This window comes from Tamandua tetradactyla, chromosome 16 (assembly GCF_023851605.1).
Source record: "Tamandua tetradactyla isolate mTamTet1 chromosome 16, mTamTet1.pri, whole genome shotgun sequence".
In the NCBI taxonomy this organism is placed as follows: Eukaryota; Metazoa; Chordata; class Mammalia; order Pilosa; family Myrmecophagidae; genus Tamandua; species Tamandua tetradactyla.
Window position 1 is genome coordinate 71,854,946 of NC_135342.1, and position 20,451 is coordinate 71,875,396.

The window sequence follows — 20,451 nt, forward strand, 5'->3', positions numbered from 1 at the left end:
CGTTGTCTCTGCCGTTGTAAATATCAGCTCTGGCATCAAACATATTGTGATAACAGACACAGGGAAGCCCTGCAAAGTTAACAGTAAAGAATATTTCTCTAAAGGTCATGCTGCAGCTTTGGAAGTTTATAATGACATGACCTCCTTCTTTGAGTTACTACTGATGTCTTAAAAAAAATGTCCCTAGTCTTCCTTTGCGGCATCCACCTCCTAAACAAAGATTACTCTTCGTGACAGCAAATAATTCAGAACTGATTCCCACTTCCCCCGGCCCTTGCTAAGAATCATTCAGAACAACGACAAGCCTCATAGAAATCCACCCCCTGTCTTCTTACCAAAAGACACTTCATGGTTCACCTAGCCTGTCTCTCCTTTTGCACCAAGACAATAAACCTAATTTGTTGGACTATGTTTTTGTCCCTGTTGCTCTGTGGTTGTTGGAAATTATCATCTTTCTTGCAGCAAAACAATGTTTCCAACCTACCTAGACCAGCAGGCCTAAGTAGAGAGGTTTGTTTTTTCCTGAAAATGAGGATAAATCTGAAGTCTGTAAAGAACCATTCTCATCTCCTAGCATAGCTTACCATCAATCAAACCACCAGAATCAGTGGGATGGCTGGGAGCAGGGAAAGAGACCGTTTTCTCTGTGATTGTGCACAATTGGCTTCTATCTCTTATTCCAGCCAGTATTTTCAGATTTATCCCTGGAAACAATTATGTTTTCTTGAGGTCTTCAAAATCTAATAGCTCCTCCTTCTCTGAACCCAGGTACCACTGACTATGGGTATCTCAAAATCTGGCATTTGACATCCACCCTCTATTTCAGGTCAAGGCAGGCCTTCTCTAATCATTCAAGGTTTTGCTGAAATGATCTTTCTCATAGACACCATCCTCCAAAACTCTAAATTAAGTAGCCTTCTCCCAGACAGCCTCTATTGCAACACCTCATTTTCCTTTCTTCTTTGATTTATCACATAAAAAGCATTTACCCTTTAGCATGGATATTATCTTATTTACTTGGTTACTGGTTTAGTTTCTCAATTGCTAAAACAAATACCATACAATGACTTAAATAAGGGGAATTCGTTGGCTCATGGTTTTAAGGCTAGGAGAAGTTTCAAAATCAAGGCATCAGCAAGGCAATGCTTTCTCCCCAAGTGACACAGTGGCACTTTGGGGCTGACTGCTGGTAATCCTTGGTCCTTGGCTTTTCTGTCCAATTTCAAGGGTGTTGTCTTCTCCTTCCTTTTCTTGGTCCTGTTGACTTTAGCTTCTGGTTGCTCCAAGGGCTTCTTTTTCTGTGTCCAATTTTCTTTGGTTATAAGGACATCAGCCTTATATGTCCTTAAGGGGAGGATTAAGGCCCACCCTCATTCTTTTGGGTGTGCCTTAACAATAAACACCTTCAAAGGCCCTATTTATAAATGGGTTCATACCCATAGGATCAGAAGTTTGAACCGGAAAGACGCTTTTAGTGAGTGACATGATTTAATGCCCAACAGCTTTTACCAATCTCCCTATCTCCAGCTGAAGAGGTAGGTAATTGGCTTGAGGACACAGAATCACCATTGTTAATAGCCTATATTTAAAGGCCTTAAAACTTTATAGTGTTTACTGAGCCTCAAGCTTTCTAATAATATATAAAAAGGTCTAGAGGTACATGCAAGCATAAGATTAATTTGGACTGTGACCATTATTTGGAGTGACAGTAGGAGTCTGATCTTCGGATTCAGAGATGCTTTGTTGAATTCTTTGCTCTGTTCATTCCCAGCCACATGGCTTGAAGAGCATCTCTAAGTTTCCTTTCAGTTATGAAATAGAGATAATAAGCTCATATTGTAAATTGTTAGTGAATGTGATGGTTAATTTCATGGGTCAGTTTGGTTAGGTTATGGTATCCAATTATCTGATCAAGTATGAACTGGCCTGATGGTTACTATGAGGGCATTTCATAGATGGACCTAAATCACTAGGTGATTGCATCTATGGCTGGCTGCACCTACAATAAACAAAGGGGATTGCCTTCACCATAAGAAGAATCTCCTCATCTATCAGCTGGAGGTCATCAAGGTTGAAATGAGGATTTCAGCAGCCTGAAAGAAATTTTCTACCTCTACTTCAGCCATCCAGCTTCTCTTGGAGAGTTAATCTATCACCTTCATCAGAGTTCCCAACTTGAGACCTGCCTTACAGAATTCAGACTTGCTAATCTCCATGGTTGTATGAACCAATTCCTATAATCTCCTCATATTTATGTTGGTTTGGTTTTTTTTTGAAGAACCCTAACATAGAGAGAAAGAGGAAAGTTTTGGAAAGGTCCAGAACATGGTAGGCACTAGACCTTCTTCTTTATTATCAACGCACGTGTGCTCAGGAGCCTAGAAAGATGGGTCAAGGTTCAATGTTGGAAGACCTTAAATTCCAAACCAAAGAGTTTATTTCATCTACCACATGGAGCTGGTGTGCTATGGGACCTTATATTTTGCACAGATCCCAACACAAGGATAAATATGGACCATTATGCATGGTCAGTCAATATTTACTGACTAGTGAAATTCCTGAAAAAAAGATCAGTTTTTATTTTATCTTCTTAGAAAATTTCTAAAATCAGGAAACAAAAGATTCTCCCAGCTTTCACACCAATCCCCTCCAGTCTTCTTCCTCTTTTTCTAAGCTGTTGCCTTTTAAAAATGTAACTATCGATGAACTGAAAGCAAATAATATATAAGAAGTTTCAAACACAGTAAGGCACCCAATCTCTGGCAAGCCCAAAGTCACAAATGAGGTTATTTTCAGAGACTATGAGAGGACTTTTATCTCTGAAAAATGGGTTATTGGGCTTTACCTAGAAAAACATTTTTAAAAAATTTACAAGTTCCATAGATAGGACATTTGTTATAACAATAAACTACCAGTCCATACTGTCCACTTAGCATTTAACCAACAATGGGTCAGTTCACAGAAGCATTTGATACATACTAGGTTTTAATTAGGTCTCAGGGAAAGGCCTCATCACTCACTCAGGTACCCAAGCCACAACCCTGGGCTCCAACCTTCACTTTGTTCTCTTCCCTCACAGCTCAAGTCATAGGACCCTACATGTCTTGGACCCTGCCCACCTCTCTGACATTTCTTTACACACAGAGTTCCTTCATGCTACTAAGCATTTTAACTTGCTATGTCCTCTGGATGGACAGGGTCTCCAGATGTTCCCAGGGCTGCCTCTTACTTATCATTTACATCTCAGGCTAAATGACACCTTATCAGAGAGGCTTTTCTGGACCTCAATAGCCTCTAGTTCCTATCACTGGCACATTAGCTTGCCCTGTCCTATTTAGCTTCCTCACAGCATCTATTACTCCTGCAATTATCTTGTTCATTGGCATGTTTACTTGCTCATTGTCCCCCTCCCTGCTCTGGAATGCAGGGTCCTTAAGAGCTGAAGACTTGACACAAAGTACAAGTAGGAACTAGGTTTCCATCCCCCACCGCCCTCCAGAGGCAGCCATCTCTGGATCCCAGCCACCTGGGAGAGCCTAGTCAACTGTCTTCCTTAAGGTCTCACTAACCCATTTTTCATGTTGCAGGCAGCGAGATCTTTACTTTCTACAGCACAACTCTGATCATGTCACTTGTCTGCTTAAATGCATTCTGTGTCTTCCCACTGATCTAAGAATAAACCCAAATCCTATGTTTGGCTTACAAAAGCCTTTGTGATCCATGCTAGCCTTTGATCACCACCCCATTTCTCTCCAGACAACAATTTGTAATATATTCTACTTGCTTTACTGGGTCTAATCCAGTAGAAACCCAAGGTTGGAACTCAGTGACTGACAAGAGCTGGTGTTGCACAGTTTATACAGACATGGACAGAATGGTTTGATCGTGGACCCGGGCCCTGGCCAAACAGTGTAAGATGGTCCCTCAACCTACAGGGGTGTGAGGGGCAAGGGAAGTCAGTGGCCTAAGCTCTGGGGGTGGGGGTGGGGCGTCTCAGCACTCATTTCTCCTGTTCTGCTCAATTTCACCACCAAAGAGGCCTGAGTTCCAAATTTAGAGATTTTAGAAGGAGGCAGTATGAAAGAAGGATCAAGGGTCTGAACCCTGATGCTGGGTCCTGACTGACACACTAATGGTACAATGAACTTGGAATGGGCATTTGGCCTTCCAAGACCAAGTAACAACAGGACATATACCGAGTTTACTGTGAGGAGGAGAGAACAAGTGAAACAGTATCGCAGACAGGAAAGAGTGAAGGATTCTAGGGAAGGCTGGGGCCTGGGTGACTGAGAACAGGAGAGACCCTGAGTTGACTTGGCCATTAAAGAATTATGCCACTGGGATTCAAATTTGGCTTCTAAGCCTCTAATTTCCAGCTCTTATCACTGGAAAAAGCAAAGCCACTGATAAGACAATGGGGATGTATGTTCTCCATTTGAGTTTGAAGTGAGGGGAGGGGTGAACAGCATTTATACTTAACTGAGGGGCTACTTTGTGCCAGGCACTCAATGCCAAGTTATCTTATCACTCACAACGACTTTGTGAAATAACTACTGAGATTCCTATTCAACTGAAGAAGATATTTCAAAAAGATTACATACCTGCCATGGCCACCTCAGTGCCAGGATTGAAGCCTTGTACATCTCAGTATGAATCCTGTGCTCCTTCTGGCAATGTGCACCTGGACATGGGCTTTTGAGACATTGTGAAGTTGGGGCCAAGGCACCCAAAAGCAAATGTCCAGTGTGGACTGTGACTGAGATTGGATAAGTGGGTCACAAATGGTCTTGCTTTTGGAGCGACAGCCACTAAGAGCCAAGGAGTAAGGCCTCAGGAGTATTCTCTACGAGAGGGTTCTAGATTCTTTTTGCTCCTTAAAATAATACTCAGCATGCTCCTCTTTTTTCCTGTTCCAATCATTTTATATTTAGTCAACATCAACAAATAATTTGAAATAATATTTTTCATAAGTCTGGAAATCACCTCTTAAAAGAGCATATAGCTTATACAGATATAAATCAGAAATAAGTTCATTAAGAAAAATAGTAAAATAAAAATAATTTCAAGTCTTGGGAACATCTCTGAGAATATTAAAACAGCTCTTCTCACTGTCACCTAAAATCATTCCCAAATCTATAATTCCTACCCTATGTTAACTCATGCATCAGCTGATGAAGTACAGAATTCCATTTTCCATTCATTCAGACAATCAGACAGTCAGTACATCAAAAATGCTCTTTGACCACCTATTACTGTGTCCCAAACATTAATCTTGAAGCTGAAGATATAAGGACTACAAGGGGAGTACTCCATTCATCAAAGAATTTATGATCAATATCGAAGAGACAGAGAAGTAAATCAGTGAGTCAGTTAGTTGTTACAGTTCAACATCATATATGGAATAGTATGGGATGGGACAGAAAAGACCTGGACAGTACAGTATGTAGCTGCTATGATAAAAGTTGAAAACCAGGAGTAGAGACAAAGAGATTTTCTATATCAGGTTAGGAGGTCCAGGAAGCTTCCCGAGGGAATCTTTAGCCTGTATAGCATTAATAAAGAGGACAAGCTCTTGCTTGTCTTATACCTTAGACAAGTTACTTAACTGGTTTCTCAAGGATCCAATGGCCCAGTGTCTGCTAAACCACAGGGCTCCATTCAGGTTCTTGACTTTAACCTTGAAGTTTCATTTTATGAAGGAATACAGTTGAGGCCATGGTCTCGGTCCTGCTTAATTACCACCTACCAAAATATGGACTGAATTAGTAAAATGATTATTTTATCCTTTAACTAATCTGGCTACTGTCTACCTTTCCTGCCCTTTCCACCACTCCTTGCTTCACGCCTAAACTTAGCCAGTACCAGCTGACTCCAAGTTCCCGGCTCAGCCCATGTCATTTCCAGCCTCCTTGTGATGAAATGTGCCTGGGATGCCCTTTCCATCATGCGCACTGGAAAACGCCTAGATAAGTTGACACCACAGTCACCACCCCTCATCCCATCCCCTCAATTACTCCCTCCTCAATGCTAATTCTGTGACTTGTTCTTCTGTTGATGCAAATTATCACATGCTCTTATAACATTTGTGTACCTTTCTATTTCCTCTAGCTAGAAAACGAGACACCTGAGGATAGAGATAAACACGATCTCATTAAATTCTGATACATTAGGAAGACTGAAGTTTCCTTCCAGGTCCAAATGGATCTTCTTATTTGACAGAGCCATCCAGTCTGATGATACAGCCACATATTCCTTTGTTATAAAAATGTGTCACTTTCCTCTTATGAAGAGAAATTTCATCATTGACTCCCCCACCTTTAGTACTTGAAAAAAAATAAATTCAGACTTCCTGGAAGATGGCGGCTTAGTAAGACGCGCGGATCTTAGTTTCGTCTCCAGGACACCTACTAGGGGAGTAGAAACGATACAGAAAGCGCCCAAAGCCACAACAGAGATAAAAAAGACAGCGTACCCCATCCTGGAACGGCTGGCTGGCTGAGAGAAGCAGCTCGGGTGAGATCGCCGAGGCGCGCGGGCCTTACCGGGCGGGGTGGCAAGCGGCCGGAGTTACTCCCTTCCCCCTTCCTGGGCCGGCTGGGAGAATTGGAGAGGCGGTCCCCTGAAACCAAGGCGACTGGCGCCCACACCACGCGCAGCCCCCGGACCAACTGAGAGAATTGGATCGGAAACCCCCAGGCCGCGGAGAACGGTGACCCCGTGACTCCCGGGGAACGTGCACTCTCTCGGGCGGGCTGCTGCCGCTGGCGCCCTCCCGCCACGCTTGTTGCCCAGGGCCGACTAGGAAATTCGGACGGGCTCTTTCCCTGGCTGCGGCGACCAGCAACCCTCCCTGCGCTCGGACACCCTCCATGCGTTCGGACCCCGGGCCGGCTCAAGCCGCTTCGGCTACCGAACCCCCAGGACGGCAAGAGTTTTCCAAAGTTTAAGGTCCCACAGCACCTTTTACTGGTGGGACCCGCAGACAAACGTGTGCCACGAGCGCCACCTACTGGGCAGGATAAGAAAAACAGAACCCAGAGATTTCACAGAAAAATATTACAACCTTGCTGGGTCCAACACCAAGAGAAATCTGAATAAATGCCCAGACGCCAGCAGCAGAAGATAACTGTCCACGCTCAAAAGATTGAGAATATGGCTCAGTCAAAGGAACAAACCAATAGCTCAAATGAGACACAAGAGCTGAGACAACTAATGCTGAATATACGAACAGAAATGGAAAACCTCTTCAAAAATGAAATCGATAAATTGAGGGAGGACATGAAGAGGACATGGGCTGAACATAAAGAAGAAATAGAAAAACTGAAAAAACAAATCGCAGAACTTATGGAAGTGAAGGATAAAGTAGCAAACATAGAAAAAATAATGGATAGCTACAATGATAGATTTAAAGAGACAGAAGATAGAATTAGTGATTTGGAGGATGGAACATCTGAATTCCAAAAAGAAACAGAAACTATAGGGAAAAGAATGGAAAAATTTGAACAGGGTATCAGGGAACTCAAGGACAATATGAACCGCACAAATATACGTGTTGTGGGTGTCCCAGAAGGAGAAGAGAAGGGAAAAGGAGGAGAAAAACTAATGGAAGAAATTATCACTGAAAATTTCCCAACTCTTATGAAAGACCTAAAATTACAGATCCAAGAAGTGCAGCGCACCCCAAAGAGATTAGACCCAAATAGGCGTTCTCCAAGACACTTACTAGTTAGAATGTCAGAGGTCAAAGAGAAAGAGAAGATCTTGAAAGCAGCAAGTGAAAAACAATCCATTACATACAAGGGAAACCCAATAAGACTATGTGCAGATTTCTCAGCAGAAACCATGGAAGCTAGAAGACAGTGGGATGATATATTTAAAATACTAAAAGAGAAAAACTGCCAACCAAGACTCCTATATCCAGCATAATTATCCTTCAAAAATGAGGGAGAAATTAAAACATTCTCAGACAAAAAGTCACTGAAAGAATTTGTGACCAAGAGACCAGCTCTGCAAGAAATACTAAAGGGAGCACTAGAGTCAGATACAAAAAGACAGAAGAGAGAGATATGGAAAAGAGTGTAGAAAGAAGGAAAATCAGATATGATACATATAATACAAAAGACAAAATGTTAGAGGAAAATATTATCCAAACAGTAATAACACTAAATGTCAATGGACTGAATTCCCCAATCAAAAGACATAGATTGGCAGAATGGATTAAAAAACAGGATCCTTCGATATGCTGTCTACAGGAAACACATCTTAGACCCAAAGATAAACATAGGTTGAAAGTGAAAGGTTGGGAAAAGATATTTCATGCAAATAACAACCAGAAAAGAGCAGGAGTGGCTATACTAATATCCAACAAATTAGACTTCAAATGTAAAACAGTTAAAAGAGACAAAGAAGGACACTATATACTAATAAAAGGAACAATTAAACAAGAAGACATAACAATCATAAATATTTACGCACCGAATCAGAATGCCCCAAAATACGTGAGGAATATACTGCAAACACTGAAAAGGGAAATAGACTCATATACCATAATAGTTGGAGACTTCAACTCACCACTCTCATCAAGGGACAGAACATCTAGACAGAGGATCAACAAAGAAATAGAGAATCTGAATATTACTATAAATGAACTAGACTTAATAGACATTTATAGGACATTACATCCCACAACAGCAGGATACACCTTTTTCTCAAGTGCTCATGGATCATTCTCAAAGATAGACCATATGCTGGGTCACAAAGCAAGTCTCAACAAATTTAAAAAGATTGAAATCTTACACAACACTTTCTCGGATCATAAAGGAATGATGTTGGAAATCAATAATAGGCAGAGTACCAGAAAATTCACAAATACGTGGAGGCTCAACAACACACTCCTAAACAACGAGTGGGTCAAAGAAGAAATTGCAAGAGAAATTAGCAAATACCTCGAGGCGAATGAAAATGAAAACACAACATATCAAAACTTATGGGACGCAGCAAAGGCAGTGCTAAGAGGGAAATTTATTGCCCTAAATGCCTATATCAGAAAAGAAGAAAAGGCAAAAATTCAGGAATTAACTATCCATTTGGAAGAACTGGAGAAAGAACAGCAAGCTAACCCCAAAGCAAGCAAAAGGAAAGAAATAACAAAGATTAGAGCACAAATAAATGAAATTGAAAACATGAAAACAATAGAGAAAATCAATAAGGCCAGAAGTTGGTTCTATGAGAAAATCAATAAGATTGATGGGCCCTTAGCAAGATTGACAAAAAGAAGAAGAGAGAGGATGCAAATAAATAAGATCAGAAATGGAAGAGGAGATATAACTACTGACCTCACAGAAATAAAGGAGGTAATAACAGGATACTATGAACAACTTTACGCTAATAAATACAACAATTTAGAGGAAATGGACGGGTTCCTGGAAAGACATGAACAACCAACTTTGACTCAAGAAGACATAGATGACCTCAACAAACCAATCACAAGTAAAGAAATTGAATTAGTCATTCAAAAGCTTCCTAAAAAGAAAAGTCCAGGACCAGATGGCTTCACATGTGAATTCTACCAAACGTTCCAGAAAGAATTAGTACCAATTCTCTTCAAACTCTTCAAAAAAATCGAAGTGGAGGGAAAACTACCTAATTCATTCTATGAAGCCAACATCACCCTCATACCAAAACCAGGCAAAGATATTACAAAAAAAAGAAAACTACAGACCAATCTCTCTAATGAATACAGATGCAAAAATCCTCAATAAAATTCTAGCAAATCGTATCCAACAACACATTAAAAGAATTATACATCATGACCAAGTAGGATTCATCCCAGGTATGGAAGGATGGTTCAACATAAGAAAATCAATTAATGTAATACACCATATCAACAAATCAAAGCAGAAAAATCACATGATCATCTCAATTGATGCAGAGAAGGCATTCGACAAGATTCAACATCCTTTCCTGTTGAAAACACTTCAAAAGATAGGAATACAAGGGAACTTCCTTAAAATGATAGAGGGAATATATGAAAAACCCACAGCTAATATCATCCTCAATGGGGAAAAATTGAAAACTTTCCCCCTAAGATCAGGAACAAGACAAGGATGTCCACTATCACCACTATTATTCAACATTGTGTTGGAGGTTCTAGCCAGAGCAATTAGACAAGAAAAAGAAATACAAGGCATCAAAATTGGAAAGGAAGAAGTCAAACTATCACTGTTTGCAGACGATATGATACTATACGTCGAAAACCCGGAAAAATCCACAACAAAACTACTAGAGCCAATAAATGAGTACAGCAAAGTAGCAGGTTACAAGATCAACATTCAAAAATCTGTAGCATTTCTATACACTAGTAATGAACAAGCTGAGGGGGAAATCAAGAAACGAATCCCATTTACAATTGCAACTAAAAGAATAAAATACCTAGGAATAAATTTAACTAAAGAGACAAAAAACCTACATAAAGAAAACTACAAAAAACTGCTAAAAGAAATCACAGAAGACCTAAATAGATGGAAGGGCATACCGTGTTCATGGATTGGAAGACTAGATATAGTTAAGATGTCAATCCTACCTAAATTGATTTACAGATTCAATGCAATACCAACCAAAATCCCAACAACTTATTTTTCAGAAATAGAAAAACCAATAAGCAAATTTATCTGGAAGGGCAGGGTGCCCCGAATTGCTAAAAACATCTTGAGGAAAAAAAACGAAGCTGGAGGTCTCGCGCTGCCTGACTTTAAGGCATATTATGAAGCCACAGTGGTCAAAACAGCATGGTATTGGCATAAAGATAGATATATCGACCAAGGGAATCGAATAGAGTGCTCAGATATAGACCCTCTCATCTATGGACATTTGATCTTTGATAAGGCAGTCAAGCCAACTCACCTGGGACAGAGCAGTCTCTTCAATAAATGGTGCCTAGAGAACTGGATATCCATATGCAAAAGAATGAAAGAAGACCCATCTCTCACACCCTATACAAAAGTTAACTCAAAATGGATCAAAGATCTAAACATTAGGTCTAAGACCATAAAACAGTTAGAGGAAAATGTTGGGAGATATCTTATGGATCTTACAACTGGAGGCGGTTTTATGGACCTTAAACCTAAAGCAAGAGCACTGAAGAAGGAAATAAATAAATGGGAACTCCTCAAAATTAAACACTTTTGTGCATCAAAGAACTTCATCAAGAAAGTAGAAAGACAGCCTTCACAATGGGAGACAATATTTGGAAATGATATATCAGATAAAGGTCTAGTATCCAGAATTTATAAAGAGATTGTTCATCTCAACAACAAAAAGACAGCCAACCCAATTACAAAATGGGAAAAAGACTTGAACAGACACCTCTCAGAAGAGGAAATACGGATGGCCAAGAGGCACATGAAGAGATGCTCAATGTCCCTGGCCATTAGAGAAATGCAAATCAAAACCACAATGAGATATCATCTCACACCCACCAGAATGGCCATTATCAACAAAACAGAAAATGACAAGTGCTGGAGAGGATGCGGAGAAAGAGGCACACTTATCCACTGTTGGTGGGAATGTCAAAGGGTGCAACCACTGTGGAAGGCAGTTTGGCGGTTCCTCAAAAAGCTGAATATAGAACTGCCATACGACCCAGCAATACCATTGCTAGGTATCTACTCAAAGGACTTAAGGGCAAAGACACAAACGGACATTTGCACACCAATGTTTATAGCAGCGTTATTTACAATTGCAAAGAGATGGAAACAGCCAAAATCTCCATCAACAGAAGAGTGGCTAAACAAACTGTGGTATATACATACGATGGAATATTATGCAGCTTTAAGACAAGATAAACTTATGAACCATGTAATAACATGGATGGACCTAGAGAATATTATGCTGAGTGAATCCAGCCAAAAACTAAAGGACAAATACTGTATGGTCCCACTGATGTGAACGGACATTCGAGAATAAACTTGAAATATGTCATTGGTAACAGAGTTCAGCAGGAGTTAGAAACAGGGTAAGACAATGGGTAATTGAAGCTGAAGGGATACAGACTGTGCAACAGGACTAGATACAAAAACTCAAAAATGGACAGCACAATAATACCTAATTGTAAAGTAATCATGTTAAAACACTGAATGAAGCTGCATCTGAGCTATAGGTTTTTGTTTTGTTTTGTTTTGTTTTGATTTTACTATTATTACTTTTATTTTTTTCTCTATATTAACATTCTATATCTTTTTCGGTTATGTTGCTAGTTCTTCTAAACCAATGCAAATGTACTAAGAAATGATGATCATGCATCTATGTGATGATGTTAAGAATTAATGATTGCATGTGTAGAATGGTATGATCTCTAAATGTTGGGTTAATTTCTTTTTTTCCGTTAATTAAAAAAAAAAAAAAAAAGAGAAGGGATAATTGGAGATGAAGGGATACAGACTGTACAACGGGACTGGATATAAAAACTCAGAAATGGACAGCACAATACTACCCAATTATAATGCAATTATGTTAAAACACTGAATGAAGCTGCATGTGAGGTATAGGTTTTTTGTTTTTGTTTTTTTTTTTTTTCTTTCTATTATTGTTTTAATTCTTATTCTGTTGTCTTTTTATTTCTTTTTCTAAATCGATGCAAATGTACTAAGAAATGATGAATATGCAACTATGTGATGTTATTAAGAATTACTGATTGTACATGTAGATTGGAATGATTTCTAATTGTTTTGTTAATTCTTTTTTTAATTAATAAAAATAAATAAATAAATAAATTCATATTATAATAATGAAAACTGAGATTATCTATGATTTCATATCTAGCGTTTTAATTTACAGCTGTCTGTCTTGGTTGGTTGGTTTTGGACAAGCTGTGTTGTTTTGGGTTTTTTTTTTAATCTATTTTATATTCTTAATCTAGCATGAATTAACATTTTTGCTTGATTAAGTTCCATCAAAGATCTTGATCTGCATTACATTTTGTTCAGGTCTGTTAAGATTTTAGGTTTATTTTACATATATCTTAGACATTTCTGGTTATATTAATTCCCTATGTCCCAGTTGCTATTCAGAATGTGATTTATTTTCCCATTTCCAGTTTTTAATTTAGTATTTCGGATATGGAGAAAAGCAGCTTATATCTTGCGTTCCCTACTTTATCAAATTACCTTTTTAATTTTCATAGTTCTTAGTAGAGTTGCATGAATTTTCTAATCTTACACCACATCACCAACATGTCTTTTCCTCCAATATTTATTATAAATACATCATTTTTTGTTTCTATTACAATAGCTCCTATATCCAAAAGAGATTAAAATAAAGCAATAAGATGTGCAACTGCAGTTTTTAATGGGCAATGGACTTAATATTTTATTTTTTAAAATGTTATTTGCTAATTTTTGTAAATAGCACTTGTTTGTTTAAGTAATTTCCTAACAATCTTATTCTCTTCATAGTTATACACAATAGTTCTACATTTTATTGAATGGCTTTCAATATCTATCGATATCCTTGAGTGAGTTGATATAAAAAAAAAAACAAGTGCATTGATAAAATGCCTTTTGCTGCAGTCATTACATTACAGGATTAGTCCCTTTTATTCATATATTAGTTTGTAAGTAGATAGTGGGGTTCAGTCTTCTAATATTTTATTTTAAATATTTGCTCCTATGCTTGTAGGGGGAATTGGTCTAATTTTCTCTTTTGCTATTTTTTTAATCTTAATTTAGACAATGGATTCTGTCTATCATCTTTCTGTGGTCTGGAGTTATTTAAATGAGTTAGGAATTATGACTTATGAATTTTGATTCAACTCTGCTATGGTTATTGGTCTGTTCAGATTTTCTACCTCATTTTAGATCAAATGGACTATGTCATGTTTTGATAACAAGTTGCTCATTTCTTCCAGATTTTCCAAATTTATTATCATGGATTTACACAAGAAACATTCATACAAATCTGTAATATTTTCTGAATTCGAAATTAAATCTACTTATTATTAAATTTATATATTTGTGCTTCCCCTCCTGCCTTAATTGAGATTGCCAGGGATTTCCTTTTTTAGGAAAAAATCTTAGTCATTTGTATCATATGACATACACCATGAAGGATACTACAAAATATAAGTAACAATGCCTTAAAAGATGAACGTTAGTGTTTCTCCCTCAGATATTAGAGGTCCGAAGGACTGCAGCCCAGGACTGATGTGCCAGCTCCTCAGGGTCCACGGGGGCCCAGGCTCCATCTCTCTGTGCTGGTCCTGGCTTCTATCCTTACAAGCTTCTTATCACTCAAGATGGAGCCCAAGGACTGAGATCCATGGTTCTTGGCCAGCAGCAGGAAGAAGAGGGTGTTAAAATGATCACCTTGTCAGAAATCCAGCCCTCTTTATGTGCCTTCCAGAAGCCCTGCACTGGGCATCTGCTTACATATATCATTTGCCAGAACTTAGTCATAGAGCTACTAGAGGCAAGGGAAGCTGGAAATGCAGCTTAGTTTTCACTTGAAAAACAACAACAAATTTCTGTTACTAAACAAGATAAAGAGAATGGATACTGGATGCAACTGGCAGGGTCTGTACAATTTTATGTGACCTATCAAACATTTCCACTTTTGCTTCTATTTTAAATTTGCATACGTTTCAGGCTTTCATCGGAATTAATTTTTCTCCTAATTTTTATTGGTCTATTTTGTTCATTTGTTTGTTTGATGTTTTGCATGGGCAAGCTCTGGGACTCGAACCCGGGTCTCCAGCATGGCAGGCAAGAACTCTGCCACTGAGCCACAGTTGCCAGACCCCTATTTGTCTATTTTGATATTCCTTTTCTAAATCCTGAAATCAGAGAGTTTGGATATTTTTGTGGGTTTTTTTTTTAATTACAATAATGCATTTGAGAATATAAATTTGAAATCCTAGATGTAATTGCCTCCTTGACTAGATCTTAACCCCTTATCTGGTCAAGCAAGGTGTCTATTGAGCTGCCCAGGGGCAGCTGAAGCTAAGAGCATTACATGTTAGGGTTTATGGTCTTCAAACACACATTCCCTGAGCTGGGTGGTTATTTGGCATATGAAATCTCTCTTCTTGAGCACATGGCCTGTCTGAACCATAACTCATTTAACCAACTGCCATTTACTAGACATTTAATGGTCTCCAATTCTTCATGATTATAAATAATGCTGAATCTGCCATCCTTACGATAAGTCTCTGTCCACTTGTGCAATTATTTCTGTAGGTTTAATTTATAGAAGTGGAATTAATGTGTCAAAGGATATGCACATGTAAGACCTGATACCTATCACAAAGCAACTTATTAGTCTGATCATCTTTGCCTTCCAAAAAGTTGTCTAAAAACTGTATAATTGCTTTTTCTCATATACTTTTGTTCAGAGTGTAACATGACAGCAATTTTGTGGGATCAGACAAAATTTAAATAGTAATAGCTATTGATGCAGCCAATCCTTTTGTCTGAGTCTGTCTTGTAAATGTTTTCATATGTACACAAATATGCGCTGCACATAATGACTTGGAAATACCTTAACAACATTAAAAGAACTGTGAAGACATGCACATATAGTATGGCTCCAGTTTTTAAAAAGAGAACTATATATTCACTTATGTACATATAAAACTAGTAGTTAAATGCAAAGACAAGGACTGAGAAGAATATATTTCCAACTATAACCAGTGGTTACATCTGAGGGGGCTAGGGGTGGGGAAGGGGATGAAATTCAGCCCAGATAATGGATATTATAATAAAGGGGAAAGTCCATGTTTAAGTCTATGTACTTTTGCACTATTAAGTTTATTTTCCATTTAGAATACATTTTCATTTTGTTACTAGAGGAAGCAAGATACTTGTTAATCAAAAGAAAATTAGAATGGTGCATAATGTTAAATTATTTGTTGTGCTGGGTTTGAATCTGTTGTGCACCCTAGAAAAACCATGTCCTTTAAACCTCATTCAATATTGCTGGGTGGGATGTTTGTGATTGTTTCCATGGAGATGTGACCCACCCAATTATGGGTGGTAACCTTTGATTAGATGGTTTCCATGGAGATGTGTCTCTACCCCTTCAAGGTGGGGTTGTTTATTGGAGCCCTTTAAGAGGGATCCTTTTTGGAGAAAGCTTCAGAGCCACCAGAAGCAACAGAGCCAACAGAATGAACAGAGCCCTGGGGAATCCATTGAAGAGTCCTGGAAAGGAAGTTAGCAGATGTCGTCATGTACCTTTCCAGCTGAGAGAGAAACCCTGAAAATCATCGGCCTTCTTGAACCGAGGTATCTTTTCTTGGATGCCTTAATTTGGACATTTTCATAACCTAGCCGTAATTTGCACATTTCCACAACCTTAGAACTATAAACTTGCAACTTAATAAATTCCCCTTTAAAAAAGTCATTCTGTTTCTGGTATATCACGTTCCGGCAGCTTGCAAACTAAAACGTTTGTATTATAATTTAATTCTTTATATTTTTTCAGTTATCTTTAGGATTGCTTTCTTTGTATTTCAGTGTTTCAACAACATAACCAGAGAGTGGGGTTCTTTCCCCCTTGTTACTCTGCAAGGGTAATGAGTGACTGTTACAGTCCCAGCTGTCATATGGAAACCAACAAAGCCCAATGAAAAGACAGGGGCTATGATCACAATGTCTCCTCCAAAGAACAAAGAAGCCAACCAGTCCACCCAGCAGATACCCCTAAAGACACACGCACCTCCCTGTCATAATAATTCCCATGTCCATTCCGAGACCTGTCACTGGCAAGGGGATGGAGATGAGCATGACAGGTATAATGATTCACCTTATCATAAGGAAGAGGGTGGGTATCTGAGCATAAAAAAAAGGGGGGGGGGGATCTTTCCTCCACCATGTCATTTATTCTAGTCTTTCTTTCTTTTTTAAATGGTATATTCTAAAGTTTAGGCCCTAAAGCACATCTTACAATAAGTACATTTCTCTAAAAAGATTAACTGTTTTGGCTCCGCCAGTGTGAGTTAGTCTGTGGCAATTTATACTGGAGGTATATCTGTCTGGGAAGGACCTAGGAAGGTTCAGTTCTGCATGCAGCTACAGGTTAGGAAGTTCCATGGGAAATTTATGGATAACCCCACTTGATCTGAAGGAGCATAAATTTTTTACAGATTATACAATAAACACACAGTTTTAGGAGTTTATCTACAGCTTGGAGCAACAGTCCTTGCTCCCCCAAAGGAGCCACCCATGTGTGGAATCAAGTGCATGGAGGGAGTTTAGAAAAAAAATAAATAACTCTATCACCAAGATTGGCCAAGAACTACTTCTCCCAGCATAGGCTAGGCATCCAGGAGTCAAAAAGGTTTGATACAGACAGAACTTTGCCTTGAGAAAAATCAGTTCACTGTCTTCGCCACAGCAAGCTATGCAAACCATAAAAGTGGGTAAGAATATTTCAGCTAAAATTTGTAATGCCTTGCTAAAGGACAGCTGTTGGCAAGTATGAGGGTATACAAACCCTGGGAGACGCAGAAACAGGAGGAGGAATAGCACCAACTCGCAGGCTATTCTCTATGAACATTGTAGAGAACTATGTGTGGGTATATGTATGTGGGGGGCGGGGAGGGGGCTGGTGATAAAAGGCTCTTTCATGTATACTGGCCTGGAGGGGAACAGCTGCCACAGGAGGGAAAACATAAAGTCCCAGCCAGTTCCTTCTCTATGGAGCAAAAACTGTCAACCCCAAGTCCCAGGTCAAACCCACTGTAACTAGGGGCAGGGAAAAAGGAGGAACCCACTACTGCTCAGAGAGTGGCTGTTAACCATCTCCCATCATCAGAGTCATCTCCCAACAGGGAGGTACCAGGTAAGCTCCACTACCAGCCCAGTAATACTGGGACAGCTGCAGATGGAGGCTCAAGCAGGAAAAACAGATTATTTCCTATAGCCCCCCATCCCCCAGCCAAGCTAAAAGCATCAAACACCAGCTAACAACAGTTGAACACAACAGGAGAGGCAAGTGCCTCAAAAGAAACATTTCTGAGGTCCAACTCACAGGAAAAGCCTAAAGCTGAAAGGGAAGCAGTTTCATTGAGAAAAGTCCTCTGACAACCTGCCTCTGCCCTAAAGGAGAGCTGGGAGAATTCAAAGTAGTGGGGCACTGATGGTAACCATAGCAACAAGATGCCCATGCCACACTAAAAGTATAGTGCAAGAAAAGCTGTGTCCTTTTCCAGACCTAAGTACTATCTGCCCCAGTCTCTACTGTCATAAATATGAAAGTTTTTCTAACAAAAGTTATGAGAGCCACAAACAAGAATTAAAAATAATAAACAAAATGTCAAGTGACAAACTAATTAAAAGAACTGGACTCAGAGATAAATTTGTTGTCAAAATATATATATATGGGTGTATAAGTATACATATATATGTATTAATTTGTTAAAAGCTGCAGTGGAATACTGGAAAAGATGGGAAATATATGGGAACAGATGAGTAATTTTATCAGAGAGAAGGAAACCATAAGAGACAAATACCAACGTTAGGGAAAAAAATGGTAGACATAAAGAAACCCTATTGGGCTTATCAGAGAACTTAGCACAACTGAGGAACTAATTAGTGAAATGCAGTATGAATTACTCAACAGAAACACAAGGTTAAAAAGAGTGAAAAATATTGGGAGCCAGATGACATGCATGGTGTGTGAATATCAACAAAATATTAAAAATTTCAAAATTAAAATTGAAAAGAGTGCAGGAAAAAAGAACAGAATGTTCAAGAGTTGTGGGACAATATCAGATAGTCCAAGATACTTACAATAAGTATCTCAGAGGAGAGAGAGAACAGTGATCGCACAGGGGTGAGGATGAGCAGGGAGCTAGGCTTTGTTTCCTCAATTCTCTTTTCCTGACTCTCCTGTATTTCATATATATTCCTGCTTTATTTCATTTCATATCCTTTTGTTCTACTTTTTATTAAATTTTGCATTTCCTCTAGAAATTATAACATATATTCTTAACAATGCAACGTTATTGCAATGTTATTTTTATCATATCTAGAATTATTGAACACCCAAAATATAATTCCATTTCCCCTGGGTAACTTTTTTATTATTGTTATCAGTTTTACTCCAACGTCTGTTTAAACTCCATGAAGCATTTGTTATTCATGTTTCCTTAAACAGTCAACAATGTTTTGTCTATTTAAATGTTTTAGAGCTGTTTATTCCTTCTTGCACGTCTTTGCTTCATTCTGGGATTCTTTTCCATTAGCCTGAGGGCTTCCTCTAATATTTCTTACAAAGCATGTAGATCTACTGGTGATAAATTCTCTGAGATTATGTTTGACTGAAAATGTTTTTATTTGACCTTTACTTTGGAAGATGATTTTCTAGGAAATAGCATTCGAGTTTGCAGGACTTTTTTTTTCTTTCCCTTTAAGCACTTCAAGGAATAAATTCAATTTCTTATTGATTCCATAATTTTTGTTAAGAAGTCAGGCAAAATTTGTATTCTTCTTACCTTGAAAGCAATGTTTCTTTTTTCTCCAGCTGTTAAAGATTTTCACTTTTTCTTTGATGTTCAACAGTTTGAATGTGATTTGCCTGGTTGTGGCTTTCCTTTAAGTTAATCTGCTTGGCGTTAATTGAGGTTCTCTGTCTATAACATCTGTCATTGGATTTGAAAAGTTTTGACTGTTATTCGAATGTAATTTCTGTCCTCTTTTCTCTCACTTCTTTGGATTCCAGTTACACATACACAAAACTTTGTGACAATATCCCAAGTTTCCTTTTTGCACATCTTTTGCTATTCATCCTTCATGTGTATTGACTTTTGCTTTGGTCTCTTCGAGTTTAGTAATTCTGTCTTCTCTTGTGTCCATTCTACAGGTAAACTCATTTTCTGAGTTCTTTATTTCATTTACTGTATTTTGCTACTTGTAGAACTTTCATTGACTTCTTTACATAGATGATACTTCTCTCTTTACTCAATATTTACATGTCTTTATCATCGTTTCTTCTCTTTAATATATCTTCCAGTTATTTGAAGTTCTTTCCCACCAACTCTAGATCATCTCTAGGTTTGTTTCTACTGCCTACATTCTCTCTTGATTATTGGACAAGTTTTCTTCCTTCTTGTCATGTTTGGTCATTTTTTATCATGTGCTGAACATAGTCAATGGCATATTATAGAGACTATGTATTGTGTTATCTCCATCTAAAGACTGTTGCTTTTATCCTGGGTGGCAACTGAAATATCGGTGAGATCAATTTGTTACCAATGGGGCCCGTTTTTAGGTTTTGTTCAACTAGGTCTATTTCAGTTTTATTCTAACACATAAAACTTGATCTTTATGAATATGGCATGGATTTTACAGGGTTGCAATTGAATGTCCTGGGTTTTTTTCATGCATTAGATAAAAACAGCAATGCTTTTTAGGGGAAATTATTTCTTTTTCTTAATTTCTGGCCTCTATTAATGAT

At 38.4% G+C, this 20,451-nt stretch overlaps 1 long non-coding RNA gene across 1 annotated transcript in view; it reads right to left on the minus strand.

The window, feature by feature from the left end:
- The window catches only part of LOC143660374 (uncharacterized), a 187,219-nt gene extending 168,874 nt beyond the window's left edge, over nt 1-18,345 (minus strand). Inside the window, exons 1-2 of the long non-coding RNA XR_013163992.1 lie at nt 18,025-18,345; nt 5,607-5,742 (exon numbers count right to left, since the gene is read on the minus strand). This is a non-coding gene — a long non-coding RNA (uncharacterized LOC143660374). The remainder of the gene's footprint in view (nt 1-5,606; nt 5,743-18,024) is intronic.
- Nucleotides 18,346-20,451: the final 2,106 nt, after the last annotated feature.